The sequence below is a fragment of the Pristis pectinata genome, chromosome 1 (assembly GCF_009764475.1).
Source record: "Pristis pectinata isolate sPriPec2 chromosome 1, sPriPec2.1.pri, whole genome shotgun sequence".
Classification (NCBI taxonomy): Eukaryota; Metazoa; Chordata; class Chondrichthyes; order Rhinopristiformes; family Pristidae; genus Pristis; species Pristis pectinata.
This window is the reverse complement of record NC_067405.1, coordinates 126,934,238-126,952,760: the sequence shown is the minus strand read 5'-3', so window position 1 is coordinate 126,952,760 and position 18,523 is coordinate 126,934,238.

Below are 18,523 nucleotides of genomic sequence, written 5' to 3'. Positions count from 1 at the left end.
TACCTGCAGCAGCAGTTCAAGAAGATAGCTCATCACCACTTCTCAAGGGCCTTTGGGGATGGGCCCTAAGTTCTCCCTATATCCCACAAATTAATATAAGATTAGAGTATGAACTTCTTGTCTGATATAATGTTGTTAACTACGGTTATTTCCATCTTACTATTTGCCATGTCTGGTTAACCTTTTTCAAATGTTTCCAGTATTTTTCGAATTGTTTCCATTCTTCATGTACTAAAATTCAATGAATATCTGGCAGGCAGGTAGGACTTTATTAACTTGATGATGACTGAAGCTTGACATATGACCATGAGAGATGAGCCTCTATCACAAGTCAGACTTTAGTAGAAGAAAACAGAACAAAAAATTCCAGTTCCAAATCAGCATTATAGAAGGAAAAAATGGTCCTGGTCAAACTTCATTTTTTAAAAATTTAACGTAAATGGGTGCTCAACAGTCAGTGCAGACTTGATGAGCTGTATGACTCTATGCCTCTATCCTGGCCTCAGCACCACCTTCTTACCTGTTCCCAATAACCACTGATTTCCCTTTCATCCAAAAAATCTGCTATCTCAACCTTTAACATGTTCAGTGACTCAGTCTTCTCTGCTCCCTAAAGATTCATGACTTCCAGTGAAGGAATTTTTCCTCATCTTTGTCATTAACAGGCCATCTTCATTCCGAAACTATGCCCCAAGTTCTAGGATCACCATGAGAAGAAACATCCTCTCAGCATTCAGCTTGTTAAGCCCCTTCCGAGCCTTATATTGTTCAATTAGATCACCTCTCAATTTCTAAACTCCAATGAGTATAGACCCAACCTGTTCAGTCATTCCTCATAGGACCAATACTTGGTCCCAAGAATATACCTGATGAATCTTTTGTGAACTGGCTCCAATGCAAATATATCCCTCCATAAATGAGGAGACCAGAACTGTGTGCAGTTCTCCAGGTTCTGAACAAAGCCTTGCACAGTTGTAGCAAGACTTTATTTCTCTTGTAATCTCTCTCCCTTGCAATTGTCTAACATTCCAGCCTTCAAAATTACTTGCTGCACCTTAATAAAACTGATTTGGAGTAGCACAGCAGATCTACGGTCATTCTCTCTGCCATCCTAGTCCTCAGAAAATTAAACACGTTTCAGAGTGAGATATCGTCAGATGTTCTGGTAGGCAATACTGATAAAATTGATGTAAAGCTACCTTGATTATTATTTGGTAACAAAGCATTTTTGACTATATTTGACATTTTTCCAATATCGTAACAAATGATAGCAGTATAAACATTAATAAATGAACAGAAATATTTTCTCAATACATATTTCCCTGTTGGATCAAAACTACGTGCATGATTTCTTGCATTGTTCGAATCATAAAGAGAAAATATTACTAGATTCACTGAAATTATGCTTTTTGGGAAGAAACTTATGCAAGCTACTGAATAATGCATTCTGCTGTCTGGGGAACTGTTCAAGACCATCTGACTGTGCAACGTTAAATTCAATAGTAAAGATGGAGAACATGCAAATGGCATGAATATTTTCTTAAGTGTAGCCAGAATAGCACATTAATTTAATTTTTCTCTCACTCACGCCCTTCATACTCAATAGAAATACAGGGCTGCGTTAAACAATCGCAGCAGTTGGTTAAGTGTCTGTGCTGTGGCTGGGGAAGTAAACCTAGATCACAGCTTTAGCCTTGGCTCTGCTACAGCTGCCACCTACCTCAAGTGGTGCAGTCTATTAGATAATATTTTTGAGTCAAGGTACTTGAAGGAGAATGTTAGGGCCATATTTGATTATTAAAATATTATAAATGCAAATCAGCAATATTTAGAATCATTGTAATTATTTTATTAAATCAAACAAGTGAATCATCAAAAATGGCTCTTTAATTTCTTGCAAGCTGATTAATTTCACTCATATTCTTAAGTATCATAACCCAAGCTGAGGAGAAAAGATATTGAATTACATTATTCAATGTAGTTTAATATAGAAGCTAGTGGAATTACATTGTGTTCTTCTGAGTGGATAACTAGATCAACGGATTGACTGAACAATCTAGCATAATGATAGAAACAAGCCTGAGAGGTGGTGCACCTGCTCACTTCTTGAAATGTCTGCCACTGTGTTGGAAATCATATCAATTGGAAAAATGTTTGCCTAGATATTGGACTTCAGAAGTTCTTGCAGCAATAAATGGACGCTGCGTATAGCACTAATGCCATTAATCTCTCTGGCAAAAGATCCAGAAATTGGCCATGAGTATGTTTAAAAATATGCTATGGCATTTTGGACCTGGTGTAATGCTGTAAGAGGCCACAGAGAGTTGTGGACACAGCCTAGTCTCTCACGGGCACAGCTGTCTCCACCATTGACAGCTTCTACAGGAGAGGTGCTGCCTCAAGAATGCGGCATCTATCATCAAGGATCCCCACCATCTCAGTCATGCCCTCTTCTTGCTGCTACCGTCAGACAGGAGGTACAGAAGCCCAAAGTCCCACACCACCAGGTTCAGGAACAGCTACTTTCCTACAGCCATTAGGTTCTTGAACCTACCTGAGAAACCCTACCTCTACCTCAACAATGAAACACTATAGGTGACCTTATGTACTACCATGGACTTGTCTTGAATTGTATCTTGCTTTTTGTTTGCACTGAGGTCTTGTTTTTGCACAGTGTTTTTTTTCTCACTGTATGGTATAATTTTGTATATAATTTATGTATAATTGATATTCTGTGTGTTGTCTGTACCTGCATGCCTGTAATGATGCTGCAAGCAAAACAGCACCTGCATGATGTTCCCAAGTACCTAGCCTGATTCTGCACACCTGCAGACGCTCTACTGAGCATCAATCCCACAAGGATGTCAGCCCTTGAAGGCATACACCCCATTGCACAAATAATGGTGACAAGCGAGGAGAGTTTATAGGAGGGAGGGGGGAGGGAGAGATAGAGAGAGAGGGAGTGAGAGAGAGAGAGGGAAGAGTTGGGGGTGGTAGGGTGTGGGGGTGGTAGTGTGTGGATGGGTGGTAGGGTGTGGTGGGGTGATATGGTGTGGTGGGGTGATAGGATGTGGTGGTGTTGTGCTAGGGGTGGTAGGGTGTGGTGAGCATGGTAGGGTGTGGTGGTGGGCGTAGTAGGGTTTGGTGGTGGTGTGGTGGGGTGGTGTGGTTGTGTGGTGGGCGTGGTAAGGTGTAGTGGTGGGCGTGGTAGGGTGTGGTGGTGGGCGTGGTAGGGTGTGGTGGTGAGTGGTGGTGGCCAAGAGGGAAGCTAAGCCTGCTGGAGTAGTACTCAAGTGATTCATTGAAATGACAACATTTCCTCTGATTTCATCAGCAGTGCAAAGCCTCATAACACGCTGCATTAACATGAAGGCACAGGTGCAATATCTTACCCTCTGTTTTGTTTTCACACGGTACTAATGAAGGCTAAAGGTAAAAGAATACAGAAAGTGACACTGTACTCTGCACTCTGTATTGTTTTCCCTTGTACTACCTCAATGCATTGTGTAATATATTGATTTGTATGAACGGCATGCATGACAAGTTTTTCATCGTACATCGGTACAAGTGACAATAATAAACCAATTCCACTTCCAGATATTTTGCTCCTCAGCGGAGGAGGAAGAAATGGAGCATGAAGTGCAAGAGAGGACAGTAAAATAAGGGGAGGAGCAAGGGGACGAGGATGAAGAAAGTCATAGTTAAGTGCACACTGTGTCATTCTGCTTGACTCATCATAGCCTCAGCCCAGAGATCAGGACTATGAGAGTTGAAGACGTTAGTATAGGGATATGCTGCCACTTTGGGCTCCAGTCCAGCAGCAGGCACAGGGAATTAGATGTGGCAGCTTTCCACAGAGGGAGTTCAAGCAACTGATTTTCCCTGGAAGATCTAGGTGGGCTCCACCACTGGAGTACAGTGATAGGGATGGGGACTGAAATGGGGATTGTACTTTCTGAATGCAGCAGGTGACTAGGGGAGCCCTGCATCTCTCGGCTCTCTAGGCTGTGTGGAGTGCCCTTTCACTTCCTCTCTGGGGCCATGAACATTTCCTGGCGAGAATTTGGAGTCGACCCCTTCACTGAGTGCTGACTGGAGCAGGTAGCAGCTACAGAGGAGGCACGGGGGTGGAGGCCACATGGTGTTTGGATAGTCTGGTCTCTACCACACAGGTGCAGCTCTGTACACATCGACCAGTCTCTATTCTCATGGAAAGGTGCGATGCTGTTTGTGACCAGGTTGCTGCTTTCACAGGGAAAGAGAGAGTAGCCATTGTCCCCCCAAAATCTATCCATTCTAGGGTGAGGCCAATCATTACAATACTGATTCCTTCAGTAATAGATAGATTCCATTGTTGTGACAAATGAGATCCCATTTCTCTATATTTGACTTGTTAAAGATTCTCCACTGTAAGTTTTAGCAGCCTATATGTTTTGGATGGTGTTTGAACCATCCACAGTGAATGCAGTCAGATGTGGTGATGTCAGCAGTGCTCCTTTAAAAAAAAACAATCAAAACTGTAAAGTCACATGAGATGCTCAGCGTGGATCTGTGAGGGAATGACAGAAGTGTTAATCTACACCCAACAAGCCCAATTTATCCCATTAAAGACAGATATCACATTGATGACATCACTAGCTGCATGAATCATGATGGGAAATCTTTTTTCTGTGCAAAGTTAAATATTGCATGAAGGTGCCCAAACTAATGGGCAACAGGTGTGTCTTCTGGTAAAACTGGGCACAGCCTCAATAAATCATGCTTTAAATGAATGTTATTCTCATAAAAGATTTGGTACACATAGGTCCAATTTCTAGGTAGCTGCTTTATTCTAAAAAGAAAGAACTGCGTGCCAATGCAATCAATATGGATTTTCATACTAAAGTTATCTCTGCTATACTGTGCAGAGCACATGACAAAATGAAACTTAAGCTGCATTTAATTCTTATAATAGCTATGAAAAAGAGATTTCAAATTTTCAAAGATATTTTTGGTAACTTTCTTTGATCTCTTTCTGAAAAGAAATTCCTTAATATAGTATATTTGCATTATAACAACAAGTTGAGGAGGGTATCAATGGGGAGCCAGTGACATGGTACAATAGAATAATGATTATTAATCTCATGCTCATAAATGTTTCATGAAAGAGCTTGTCTGAATTGAGCAGTCAGGAATTATGCTTTTTGTGCATTGCTTTAGAGTACAGGATAGAGATGTACATCTGCAGTTACTAAGCTATAATACATGTGAATTTACCATATTAGTAGGAATATTAAGCAGTAAGCAGCTTGGACTTGCATTTAATTTCTTCTGAAGGAATTATTTACAGTTTATTTTGTAATGCCTTCATCTTAGGAAATAAAATGTAACATCACTCAAAAGTTAATTTGCTTTTGCCCAGGAGCCAATTATAAATAGGTCAGTTCAAATGTTTCTTCACTCCCATCCATTTCACATCACTTCACTCTGACTCATTGCATCTGTCAGGAAAGCCTCTTGGCCAGTGTGGTGACAGAATGTACAAGTACAATGCACAGTAGGTGTTCCATGCAGCTCCAATAATTCCCAGAGCATTAGAAGAATGAAAGTTGGTGAAAGTAAAAAAGTAGCAGCAGCAGCTAGAGGCAAAACAGCAACTGAAACTTCATTGTTTTAATTCCCATATAAGAAATGCATATTTTCCTCTAATTATTTTTACCATTGTAGAATGGAGGTCACAGGATTCAAAGTATATTCTGCAGCAACTATGAGGAAGAGACAAACAGCTGTCTTTGAGGTTTAACTATCTCCTTGAAGCGCCAGTTAAGATGCATATGAAATTAGAATATGCATTATTTTAACACAATAAATAACTAATGATAGGGGAATCGGGAGTCATGTTCCATTCAAATACTTTGAGTTCAAGCAATATTTGCCCCCAGTCTTCTATTCTCGTCATGACCTTGAACAAGTTTTGCCATCATTTTCTTGTTCAGATCCAGGTCCCCTTCCTGCCAAGTCACTGACACCTTACAGATTTAGCCTAGCTCCTGACCTCCTTCAAACCTGGCTGCACCCACTGATTGTGGTCAAACCGCATCAAACACAGTTGATTCCTTTATTGTAATTGCCATTCTGCAAGGATTAGGAAGGACAGCACATTAATAATGACTCAACAACAAAATAACTGATGGCAGGAAACCAACAGATTACTGTATAATTTAAAGTCTTGGTTTCTCTTGTCCCCTTCAGCAAAATACCTGCAAAAAACAAAATCCACCAGCATAGACCGAAATTAAAAAACAACTTTCAGTTTTATGTACCCAGAAACAGAAAGTGCTGGAAATACTCAGCAGGTTAAGCAGCATCTGTGAAGAGAAAGACAGAAGGTTTATATCTCACATTAATTTCCCTTCTTTAGAACAGGGAAAAGTCAGAGATGATTTTCAGATGCAGTAACAGGGGAGCGGGGAGGACAGAGCCAGAGGGTGTATGCTGCAAGTTCTCTCTGTATCCACGTATGTGTTCACACTGTGATCCCATTGGATAGGAGATGTGATGAGCATACTTTACAGTAATGTAACAGTCTGGTGCAAACTTAAAATCTCAACAGACAAATAGTTTGAGTGTGTGCAAATAAACTCCTTCTATCTCTTTGGATACATAGTTATACAATAATATAAGACATAACAGGATGGGTAACAGAATGTATGACTTGTGCTAATTTAATAATAATAAATCAGATTGGAAGTCATGGTTGCACACAAAACTGGCCAGGCATGATTGACAATCACTATGCATGTTTCTGTGAATTGCACCCCCTTGTGGCACATGGTAGAATCTTAAAATCAAGTATATAGCTGCAAGAATTAAAAGCATTATTTAGGAATGGATATTGAAAAGTATTTTGAAAACTTTTTACTTTCAGAAGGATGTTCTGGTATATCAAAACAATAGGGCTAGTACAAGTTCAGATTTGTGGAATCTAAAGCAGATGTTTCAGTATTTCCTGATGCAGAATATATTGCCAGTTGCACAGTTATTCAAAAAGCATCATTGACATTAGGCCATTGGATTAATGTAAGAAATGGGTTGATATCTTTCTCACTGAAGGTAAGATAAGAGAAACGACAAGTCAAATCTTCAATTGTTCTCTTTTAAACATATTACATTTTTAAACTTTATTTTTAATTTGTGATCATCATTTTGAGTTATTTAAAATTGAGCGATGTACCAGCTAGACACTATTTAAATGCATTTATTCTTGTGGTGGGGCTTCCTTCCTCATTAATTGAAACTGTTTTAATTTACCACCCCTATAGGAAGGAATTTCTTTTTAAATACAACAAATAGTTTAAAAATTATGTTTGAAAATGTTTCTAAATTCTATTGGTTCATGGAAGATTTTATATTTAGTGACATGAAAATGAGTTTGAACAGAAAATTGCAGAAAAACAATTCTGCAGACCAGTGGGATTGGCACCTGGATGGTTGTTTGCATCCAAAATGAGCAAAAAATTTCTTGGTCATAAACTCAATAACATGTAAGGTGTTTTGGAATTTAGTATTCTGAACTTTTGGAAAGTCAATTCAGGACATTAACACTAAGGAAAAGCAGATTACCATAGATATACAATATCACTTAAACATTTCAATCATTTTTATTTTACACTATAAGAAGGCAATAAATTGGGAAGTTATTGAGAAAGTGGGGAGAAAGAAAGAGATTGAATGGATGTAAGGATCAAATGGATTTAATTTTTTTTTACTTTATCATTACTTTTGTAACTCCATTAGCCATCTTCACACATTCTTAGCAACCCAGTATAGCCAGTATTGCATTATGTGAAAAAATACTTTAACCTCTGTCTTTAGCCTCTCAAATTCAAACTTATGTACTTGTTCTATGTTAGAGAGGTGCAAGCTGACTGTGTGCAGTATTGAAAATTCCAGAGGAGAACACTGGCCTTTTTAAATAAGAGATAAATTTGCATATTCAGTCAAGGAAGCATGGACCAACACCAAATTTTCCTGAATCTACAAAAGCAAAATACCAGGGCATCATTAGATGTACCATTCTCAAAAAGTGAGAATCTTTCTTCAAGATACATTTGAATATCTGTTCATATTACATTGTGAAGTCGGGAAGTTATGTTGTAATTTTATAAAACTCTCGTTAGGCCACATTTGGAGTATCGCATTCAATTCTAGTCACCCCATTACAGGAAGGATGTGGAGGCTTTGAAGAGGGTGCATTAGAGGTTTACCAGGATGCTGCCTGGATGAGAGGGCATGTGCTATAAGGAGAGGTTGGACAAACTTGGATTGTTTTCTCTGAAGCGACAGAGGCTGAGGGGAGATCTGATAGAGGTTTATAAGATTATGAGAGGCATAGATAGAGTAGACAGCCAGTATCTTTTTCCCAGAGTTGAAATGTCTAATGCCAGAGGGCACACATTTAAGGTGAGAGGTGGTAAGTTCAAAGGAGATGTGAGGGGCAAGTTTTTTTTTACACGGAGAGTGTTGGTGCCTGGAATGAGCTGCCTGAAGTGGTGGTGGAGGAAAATATGATGGAGGTGTTCAAGAGGCTCTTAGATAGGCACATGAATATGCAGGAAATGGAGGGATATGGACATTGTGTAGGTAGGAAGGATTAGTTTAGTTGGGCACTTGATTAATAATATAATTAGTTCGGCACAACATCATGTGCCAAAGGACCTGTTCCTGTGCTATACTGTTCTATGTTCTATGAATTCCATTACTTCCCAGAAACTGGAACTCCTACTTTACAGCTGTAATTCAACAAATAGCTTGATGTCTTCTGGCTGTAAATCTTAAAGGCACTGCTGATTATAATCAATTGCATGATATGCAGTTATAATAATTGCAGACCCAGCAGCCAGAGGAGCAGAGGGGAGGAGCCAGCAGCTTTGTTAAAAGTTGTTTTTGATTGGCTAAGTATGTGGCCACTCAACCAATAAAAGGGAGGTAGGGTCAAATGGAGTGGCCATTTTAGAGTGGTTATTGTGTGAGTTGGCCAGTGTAAGAGTGGGGCTCTGAGGTTTTGGTGAGAGGCGGTGGAGGAAGAGACTCAGGTGAGGGGAGTGTGAGCAGCACTTTTAAAAAAAAGGCTTCAGTGAGAAGGCACAGGTAAGGTCTTTATTTGTTGTCTGTAAATCCTTAGTCCTTGATTCAGTGTAGGCAAGATGGTAGTTAAGCCAGTGGAATGTTCCTCTTGTAAGATGTGGGATGTCAGGGGACCTCAGTCTCCCTGATGACTACATCTGCAGGAGGTGCACCCAGCTGCAGTTCCTGACATGGGTCAAGGAACTGGAGCTGGATGTACTCAGGACCATCGTGATAGGAGACTTGATAGTTAGGGGGACAGACTGGAAATTTTGTCTCTGCAAAAGAGATGCTAGGATAGTGTGTTGCCTCTGAGGTGCTAAGGTTGAGGATGTCTCAGAGCAGCCCCAGAATATTCTCAAGAGGGAGCGTGAGCAGACAAAGGTGGTGGTGTATGTTGACTCCAACAACGTAAGTGGGAAGAGGTCCTGTGCAATGAGTATAGGGAGTTATGAGGCTGAAGAGCAAGACCTTGAAGGTAGTAATCTCTGGATTACTCCTGGTGCCGTGTGCTAGTCAGGGCAGGAATGGGATGATAGAACAGTTGAATGAGTGGCAGAGGAACTGGTGCAGGGGGCAGGGTTTTGGGTTCTTAGAACATTTAGAATCTCTTCTGGGGCAGGACTGACCTGAACAAGGAGGATGGGTTGCACCGCAACTGGAGGGAAACCTGTATCTTGGCTGGGAGGTTTGCTTGTGCTACTTAGGAGGGTTTAAACTAGTTTGGCAGGGGGATAGAAACCAGAGCACTGAGTCAGGAAGTGGAGGGATTTGGAGGAAGGTAGAAGTCAGGACCAGTATAAACAGGCAGGAGCAAAGTAATAGGCATGATGGGATGGATGGGTTGAAGTGTGTGTATTTGAATGCTAGGAGTATTATGGGTAAGGGTGATCAACTTAGAGCACAGATCAGTACATGGAACTATGATGTTGTGCTGATTAGAGACCTGGTTGAGAGAGGAACAAGAATGGGTGCTTAACGTTCCAGGGTTTTGACCTTTCAGAAAAGACAGAAGGAGGTAAAAGAGGTGGTGGGGGGGGAGTTGTACTACTAATCAAGGACAATATCACAGCTGCACTCAGGATATAATAGAGGGCTCATCCACTGAGTCTAATGGGTCGAACTCAAAGGTACAATCACTGATGGGATTATACTACAGACCCCGGAGTAGCCACCGTGATATCGAGGAACAGATATGCAGGCAGATTAGGGGAAGGTGCAAAACCAATGGGATTGTTGTAATGGGGGACTTTGACTTCCCAAATATAAACTGGGACCTTCTTGGTGCAAGAGGTTTAGATGGGGCAGAATTTGTTCGGTGTATCAAGGAGGGTTTCTTAAATCAATATGTAGATAGTCCAATGAGAGGAGGGGCCATACTGGATCTGGTGTTGGGTAATGAGCCTGGTCAGGGACTGACCTTTCAGTGGGAGAACAGTTAGGTAACAGTGGTCACAACTAAGTTTTAAGATAGCTATAGCTAAGGATGTATGAACCTTGGGAGCATTAAATTGGAGGGCAAATTACAAGAGCATTAGGCAGGAACCAGGGGAAGTTAATTGGAAACAGCTGTTTTTGGGCAATTCCACATCTGACGTGGAGGGTGTTTAAAGACCAACTGCACAGAGTACAGGACAAGTGTGTTCAAGTAAGAAGGACAAGGATGGCAAGGTAAGGGAACCTTGGATGGCAAGAGAGGTGGTTAATTTAGTCAACAAAAAGGAAAAGTACAGTATGTAAAGCTTAAGAAGCTAGGATTAAACAGCCCTTCAGGATTTTAAAAAGTCAGAAAGGAACTCAAAGGGAATTGGGAAAACCAGGAGGGGCCATGAAAAGTCCTTGGCAAGTAGGATTAAAGAATCCCAAGGCATTCTATACATCAAGAGCAAGAGGATAACTAGGGAGAGGGTAGGACCACTCAAGGATGAAGTAGGGTACATGTGCTTGGAAGCAGAAGAGGTAGGTGAGATCCTACACGAGTACTTTGCATCAGTATTTATCAAGGAGAAGGATGTGGAGGATAGGGAGATCCGTGCAGAGCATACTAATATTAGGGCACTTCAAGATAAAGGAGGAGGTAGTGTTGGGTCTGTTTAGCATTACGGTGGATAAGTTCCTGGGGCCTGATGGGATATACCCCAGGTTATTGAGGGAGGCAAGAGATGAGATTGCTGGGGCCTTGACCAATATCTTCATGTCCTCTCTCCTTGGGTGAGGTCCTGGAGGACTGGTGAGTAGCTAATGTTGTCCCCATTATTCAAGAAGGGAAATAGGGATAATCCTGGAAACCATGTACCTGTGAGTCTCTCTTCAGTGGTAGTGAAGTTACTAGAGAGGATTCTTCAGGATAGGATTTAAGCATTTGGAAAACCATGGCCTAATTAAGGACAGGCAGCAAGACTTTGTGGGGGTCAAGTTGTCTTACTAACTTGATGGAGTTTTTTTTTGAGGTGATGAGGGTGATTGATGAAGGTAGAGGTGTGGATGTTGTCTATATGGATTTTAGTAAGGTGTTTGAGAAGGTCCCTAATGGGAGGTTCATCCAGAAGATTAAGATGCATGGGATCCACAGTGAGTTGACTGTTTGGATTCAGAATTGGTTTTCCAGTAGAAGACGGGGTAGTGGTCGATGGGACAGCATTTAGTCCACTGCAACCATGGTTGTCACTATTAATCAAAAGCAAAAAAAACTAGATGCTGGAAATCTGAATTTAAAAACAATGTTTAAATACTCCACAGGCCAGGCAGCATCTGTGGAGAGAGAAAGTTAATATTTCAGTGTGACTATCTGTCACAAGAATTCTCTTACTAAGAAGACATTCAACTTTTTTGATAATTTTATCAGAAAAATTAATAATGCAGTTCTATTTCAGAATATTGGAGAATTATTAAAGATATTCTACAATTCTGTATGTATTAGTGCTATCACCAAAAGCAGTGACATAATTAAAAGGTGCCATTTATAAGGCCTCAGCTGTTTTTTGGTGCTGAGGTAAAGCCAAAGCTGTGGTCGTTCACCATCTGATCTATCATTGGATTCGGGATATTCTCAATGCCATTTCTCAGCCCAATCACATACACAGGTTTGGGTTTCTTGCAGGAATTAACTGCTTCATTTTTTCCTGTGGGTGTTGTGCACAAAGCTAACTCTCAGATAACTTGAAATATAACTAATAATGAATCCAGTTAAATTGAAGACTAGTAACCTCACTAAAATCTTAAATTATTGATCCACTGAGTGGTTTTATTACCTACCTTTTGATTAGGGTATGTAAAACCTGAAAAGGAACAGATTCAAGAGTGGAGTTAGGGTCTGTATGAAGGATGTTACCAATAGCAGCTGTGTCCTGTTGCAGAATTTTGAATTTTTAAACTTTCAATTCAAACCGAAGTCTAGAGTGGGTATAGGTTTGATTTATAGCAATAACAACAGTTAGAAAACAATTCAAAAGTAACAATTTATAGAAGTAAATTCTGAAGGATTCAGAATGAATATTTATAATTAAAACAGACAGCAATCTAGGATTTGAAGTTGCATTCCAGAGTTTAATAAGTTTGGATTTGCTCTGTAAATACTATTTCTAAAATAAATGGAGCACTATTCAATTACTATTGAGCTGATAGCACAATTCAGAGCTAGCAGCAAAATGTACCATGCTATATCATTGAATTACATTTCTTTGATTTGAAAGAGGATAATGTTTTAGTTCATAAAGTGGGCTTAAAGGATGAAACACTTTTGTTGACATCATTGAGTAAATACTACAAGCAAAAAGTGATCAATGAATCTTTGAATATATGAAACTTTCAATTTAACTGTGTATTTTGTAGCCATCTACAATCAGTGCACAAACATATCCAGATAAAGGTTAGGTAGGCTGCACTTGAATTGTGTGCAATTCTGGTCACCACACTATAGGAAGGATGTAATTAAGCTAGCAAGAGTGCAGAAAAGATTCACAAGGATATTGCCTGGATTGGAAGCTTCAGACATCAGGAGAGACCAGATAGTCTAGGTCCATTTTTCCGGGAGCAAAAAGGTTGAAAGGTGACATGGTAGAGGTATATAAAATTGAGAGGCATTAATAGGGTAGATAGCCAGTTTCTGTTTCCTGTGGTAGGGGTGTTGTGGAAAAAGGTGCTTTTGGGTCTTAAAGATAGAGGACTCTGGACACAGTCTTTGGATCTTAAAAATAGTTTAATCACAAAGGCAAACATGGGAACAGAATGAACAGGAACAGGTGCACACTCGTACACACATGCAGGAGATCACGAATGTGGGGGAAATCGCAACAAGGGTGAGATACACACACAATAAACAAGTTACAACTTATCAAGGGATAAACACTACCATGCCTGAGCACCTTGACCTAGACAAGCATTGGCCCTAACACTCCCTGAAATCTGACTAAGATGGTGGTGGTGCACACTCTTACCAGTGGTCTCTGCAGTGTTGTTTTACTATTCCTGGGGCAGTCGAAAGAGAGTGAGCCAGGAATATGCAGCACTTTTTATAGTGCTGGGTGGAGCCCAGCCAGGTAATTTAGACAGGCCAATGGTTTGGGGGTCAAGGACAAAGGTGTTTACCAAGGCCAATGGTCAGGCAGGCCCAGGAACAAATGGTGCTCTTCAAGGCCAATCCCTATGCCCACACCTGATGGGTGGGTGGAGCCAAACCTTGATTGACAGTGGTGCCACTTCCGATCCGATGAGCAATGCTGTCCTCCGATCAGAGGGATCAGTGTTGTCACTGTCACAGGACAGCCATGTGCTTTCATACTACAAGGGGTGTGTGAAGTTAGCAGGCATGGGTATAAGAAAAGAGGGAGGAGGTTTAAAGGGGATCTGAGGGGTAAGTTTTTCACACAAACAGTTGGTATCTGCCAGAAGGGGTGGAGGAGGTAGGAGCAGTAACAATACTTAAGCATCTGGACAGGTATTTGAATAAGGGGATAGAGAGATAGAATTAATGCAGGCAAGTGGGATTAGTGTAGATAGGCATGGTGGTCTGCATAGACAGTGTCCCAAAGGGCTTTTTTACTATGCTGTACAACTCTAACTCTATAAATAGTAGGATGTTAGAGAATACAAAAGATGATACACGATATAATAACTACAAAAAAGAGGATTAACTTCAATCCCTATCTGTACTGCTATTAATTTTTTGATATGTTAATCCACTTCCAAATCAAAAAATATTGTTTGGTTTTTCCTCTAACGTGGTATAGTTTAGAACTTGCCTGATATCTTGGATGTGGTAATGAAGAAGGCAGCCATTGCTCTACATTATCCAGCAGTGAGTTTGTCTAATTATTCCCATATGTCATGGGTCTTTAGGTCACAGCTTACACTGGCAATGAGAATCAACAAATTGAATGTATGGTTGTTGCTCTTTTGAAGATCATTTGTGCAAAGTATTACCAGAGTATTCTTTTTTGTTGGATTTCTAATCTGTGTAGGATATCTTGCATGTTGTGTCAAAACCTGCCTGTAAACACTGCAGCTACCATTGACAGAATGAATTCTCACCCTTAATCTAACTAATCAGTCCATGCAAGCCAACCATTGTTAAAAATATATCTTTCAGTAAATGATAAAGCTCAGTACATTCAATCTACAGGCATTGCATTCACATGCAGCAAAGATGGTGACAGTTGTGTCTAACCTCTTGTGCATTTGAAGTCATCCGTGGCCTTACCCTGCTGAGAAATGACGATAACGACAGGTTTTGGAATCAGATGATGCATGATAAAAGCACTGCAGTTTTGCAATGGTGGTAAAAGACTACAAGATTTTATAACATTATCAACTACAACTGCAAATGACATAAATGCTAAATATGTACTGACTGCATATTTCATTCCCAGCAGAACCTGGAGTATGAGACAGTTGTGTTCCATCACACAAGGAAGGAGAAAACAAAACAATCAATCAATATTGGATATGTCTGAGGCAATTTGCTGCAAAATGTGATTTTTCTGATCTAGTCTAGGAGTTGAAAATGCAAATCGTGGAAGGATGCAAATCAGAGGAACTTCAATGGAAAGCCTTTGACAAAAAAAATCCCCAAGCTGCTTGAGTTAGCAAGCACGTTGTCACTTGCAGAGAACTGAGCAGTTAAGTAAGAAAGACAAGGTAGTACTGAACAGGACAGTAGGGAAAATAAGCACCAGGACAGAATATTCACTTGAGACTGTCAATGGAAAACAATTGTCAGCATCATCCAAATGGACAGAACTCAAAACAGTGCATTTATTGTTCTGGCAGCTAAGCAAAATGTCCTGCTAAGAGAATTGCCTTGCAAGTCATGTGGAAAACACAACTGTTTTGTGAGAGCTTGTTAAGTGAACCCAGCACACCAGAACTTATCAGATCAAGCAATGACTGTTGAAGCCAATGCAGAGGTGAACAACAATTCAGATGATCCTGAGGACATAGCTGTTAGTCACCACATTCCTTGGAGCTTTAAGTAATAGGTAGAAGTGAAGACTTGTGACCTACAAATCAATGTGCTGTTGATAAGGGTATATCTGTCAACATAAGTGAATAAAATGTTGATAGTCTTTACTGTCACCTGATTCTAGCTCAGTGGAAAAAAATACAAGGATATTTGCTTACCATAATACTGCACCATTGACAATTCATGAAACATTTTTACCACAAACAGCTTTCAAATCCAAGTATGTTAGTATGACATTCTGTAATCACAGGTGACTGTGATAATATAGACAGTGGAAGTTTTTCAGATAAGCAGTGCCTACAATCAACCTACTGGTCACAGAGGTATGAGTATGAACAGTGATCAAAATAATGACACTAACCAAAGTCAAAGCTGTAACTAACCAGAATGTTGTTCTGATGTTATATATAACAGAAATTCAGGAGCAAGAATATAACAAGGTACAGAAAATGCATCAAGTTGTGAGGTCACATGCACTCTGCAAGATCTATACAAATTTGCCATGAACTTATCATTGCATCTACCACTCACCTTCTGCCATGAGCTAATTACATTGTCATCACAGTGGCAAATAAATATTGTATAATAAAATCAGAAAAAGCTAAAAACACTCAGCAGATTAGGCAGCATCTGTGGAAAGAGAAACTGTTTTTGTTGCAGTCAATGACCCTTCATCAGAACATTACTTACAAAGGCTATCAAGGAATAATGAAAACTAAACAATTACGGTATGGCTCTCAGGAATGGATCATTTTGCTGAATACAAGATCAGCAAATGTCAAACAACTATGAAGTAAAATCTACAGGAACCAATACAAATATCAGTTACACAAATGGCCATGGGTTAATGGTAGTGTTGATTTTGCAGATCCCCTGTCATAGAAATTGTCTTGTTTGTTGTTTACTATTCATTCTTTGGGATCCAAACATCGCCGACGAGGCCAACATTTATTGCCCATCCCTAAATGCACTTAAGGCAGTGGTCAATCAACTTCCTTAACTGCTGTAGTCCACTGGTAAAGGTGCTTCTATAACACTGTTAGGGAGCAAGTTCCAGGATTTAGACCCAGCAACAGTGAAGGAGAAGTGACATGTATCCAAATCAGGTTGGTGTGCAGCTTGGAAGGAAACAAGGAGCTGTTAGTGTCGCCATACACTTGAAGCCCTAATCTTTCTTGATGGTAGAGGTTGTAAGTGCTTTTGGACTACCCTTGCAATACATTTTGTAAACAGTACATACTGCAGCCACTGTACACCAGTGGTTTTTAAAAAAAAAAGTAATTGCCTTAAGGTGGTGAATGAGGTACCAATGAAATTGTCTGCTTTGATCTGGATGGTGTTGAGCTTCCTTAGTGTTGTCGGAGCTGATTCATGCAGGCAGTTGGAGATTATTCCATCATGCTCCTGACTTGTATATTGTAGATGCTAGAAAGGTATTGAGGTGTCAGAAGGTGAGACATTTACTGTTGGATAGCCAAAATATTTGTGGCTGATCCAGTTGAGTTTCTGGTCAATGGTGAGCCCTCCAGGATGTTTAAGGTGGGCAACACATATGTTAGACATGATCATTTCCAGACATTTCCATAAAGTACATGTTGTTTGCCATTTTTCAACCCATATTGTCTGTGTCTTGCTGCATGCAAGCATGAATGAAGAGTTGCAAATGGAATTGAACATTGTGCAATCACCAGCAAATATCCCCACTTCTGAACTAAATAATGGACAAAAAGTCATGGATGAAGCAGCTGAAGTTGTTCCTAGGACACTGCCCTGAGGAACTCCTGTTGTGACGTCCTGGTACAGGGATGATTGATCTTCTGAAACCACTGTAATCTTTTCTTGTGTGAGGTATGACTCCAAACCATTGGTTTGTTTTCCCCCTGATGTCTCGTTTTACCAAGGCATCGTGATGCCACTCTCAGTCAGATGCTGTCTTACTCTCGAGGGCACTTACTCTCAGCTCACCTCTGGAACTCAGCTCTTTGGTTCATGTGTTGGACCAAGATTGTGATGATGTCTGGAATAGACGGGTCTTGGCTAAACCCAAACAAGACAAGGTTATTTGTGAGTAAGTGCTGCTTGATATCATAATTGATGAAAATTTCCATCACTTTGCTGATCATCTGCTAGATTGGATTTGTCCTTTTCTTCAGAGCAGGATGTACCTGGGCAATTTTCCACATTGTTGGGTTTATGGCAGCTTTGTAACCATACTGGAACAGCTCAGCTGGAGGTGCAGCTCATTCTGGAGTGCAGGTCTTCAGTACTACAATCAGGAAATCATCCAGTCCACAGCCTTTGATGTATCCATTGCTCTTGGCCCTTCCTTGAAATCATGTGGAGTGGATTGAATTGGCTGAAGAGTGGCCTCTGAAGGAATCTCCAGCAGATGCTTCTGGCTTCAGCCTTGTCCTTTCATGCTGGGCCCTATCATATTTAAGTATAGAGATGTTCTTTGAGCCTCTATCTCCTGTTTACTGTTCAATATTCCACCTCTCTTTGTGATTAGATGTGGCAATACTGCAGACTACTGATCTAACACTTTGATTTTGAGACAGACTACAGATGCTTTTAAATAAAGGTAGGCAGTGAAAGTCATTTTTGGTTATGCTTCCTGCTGTTTCCAGTGTGTTCTTCTGCACTCCTCCCCAAACCAGTGCTTGATAGTAATGGCAGAATGAGGGATACACCGGACCATGAGGGTACATGTGGAGATGTACATTTCTGCTCTGGGTGGTCCTCTAGTCCTCATGGATGCCCATCTTTGAGCTGCCAGACCAGTCATGAGTCTGTCCCATTGGCCATAATTGTAGCGCCACACAATATGATGGGGGATGTCATCAGTGTGAAAGACAGGACTTTGTCTCCACTAGCACTTTGCAGTGATCACTTCCACCAATGCTATCAGGAACAGATGCATCTGCCACATACAGATGAGTGATGATGTAGCCAAGTAGG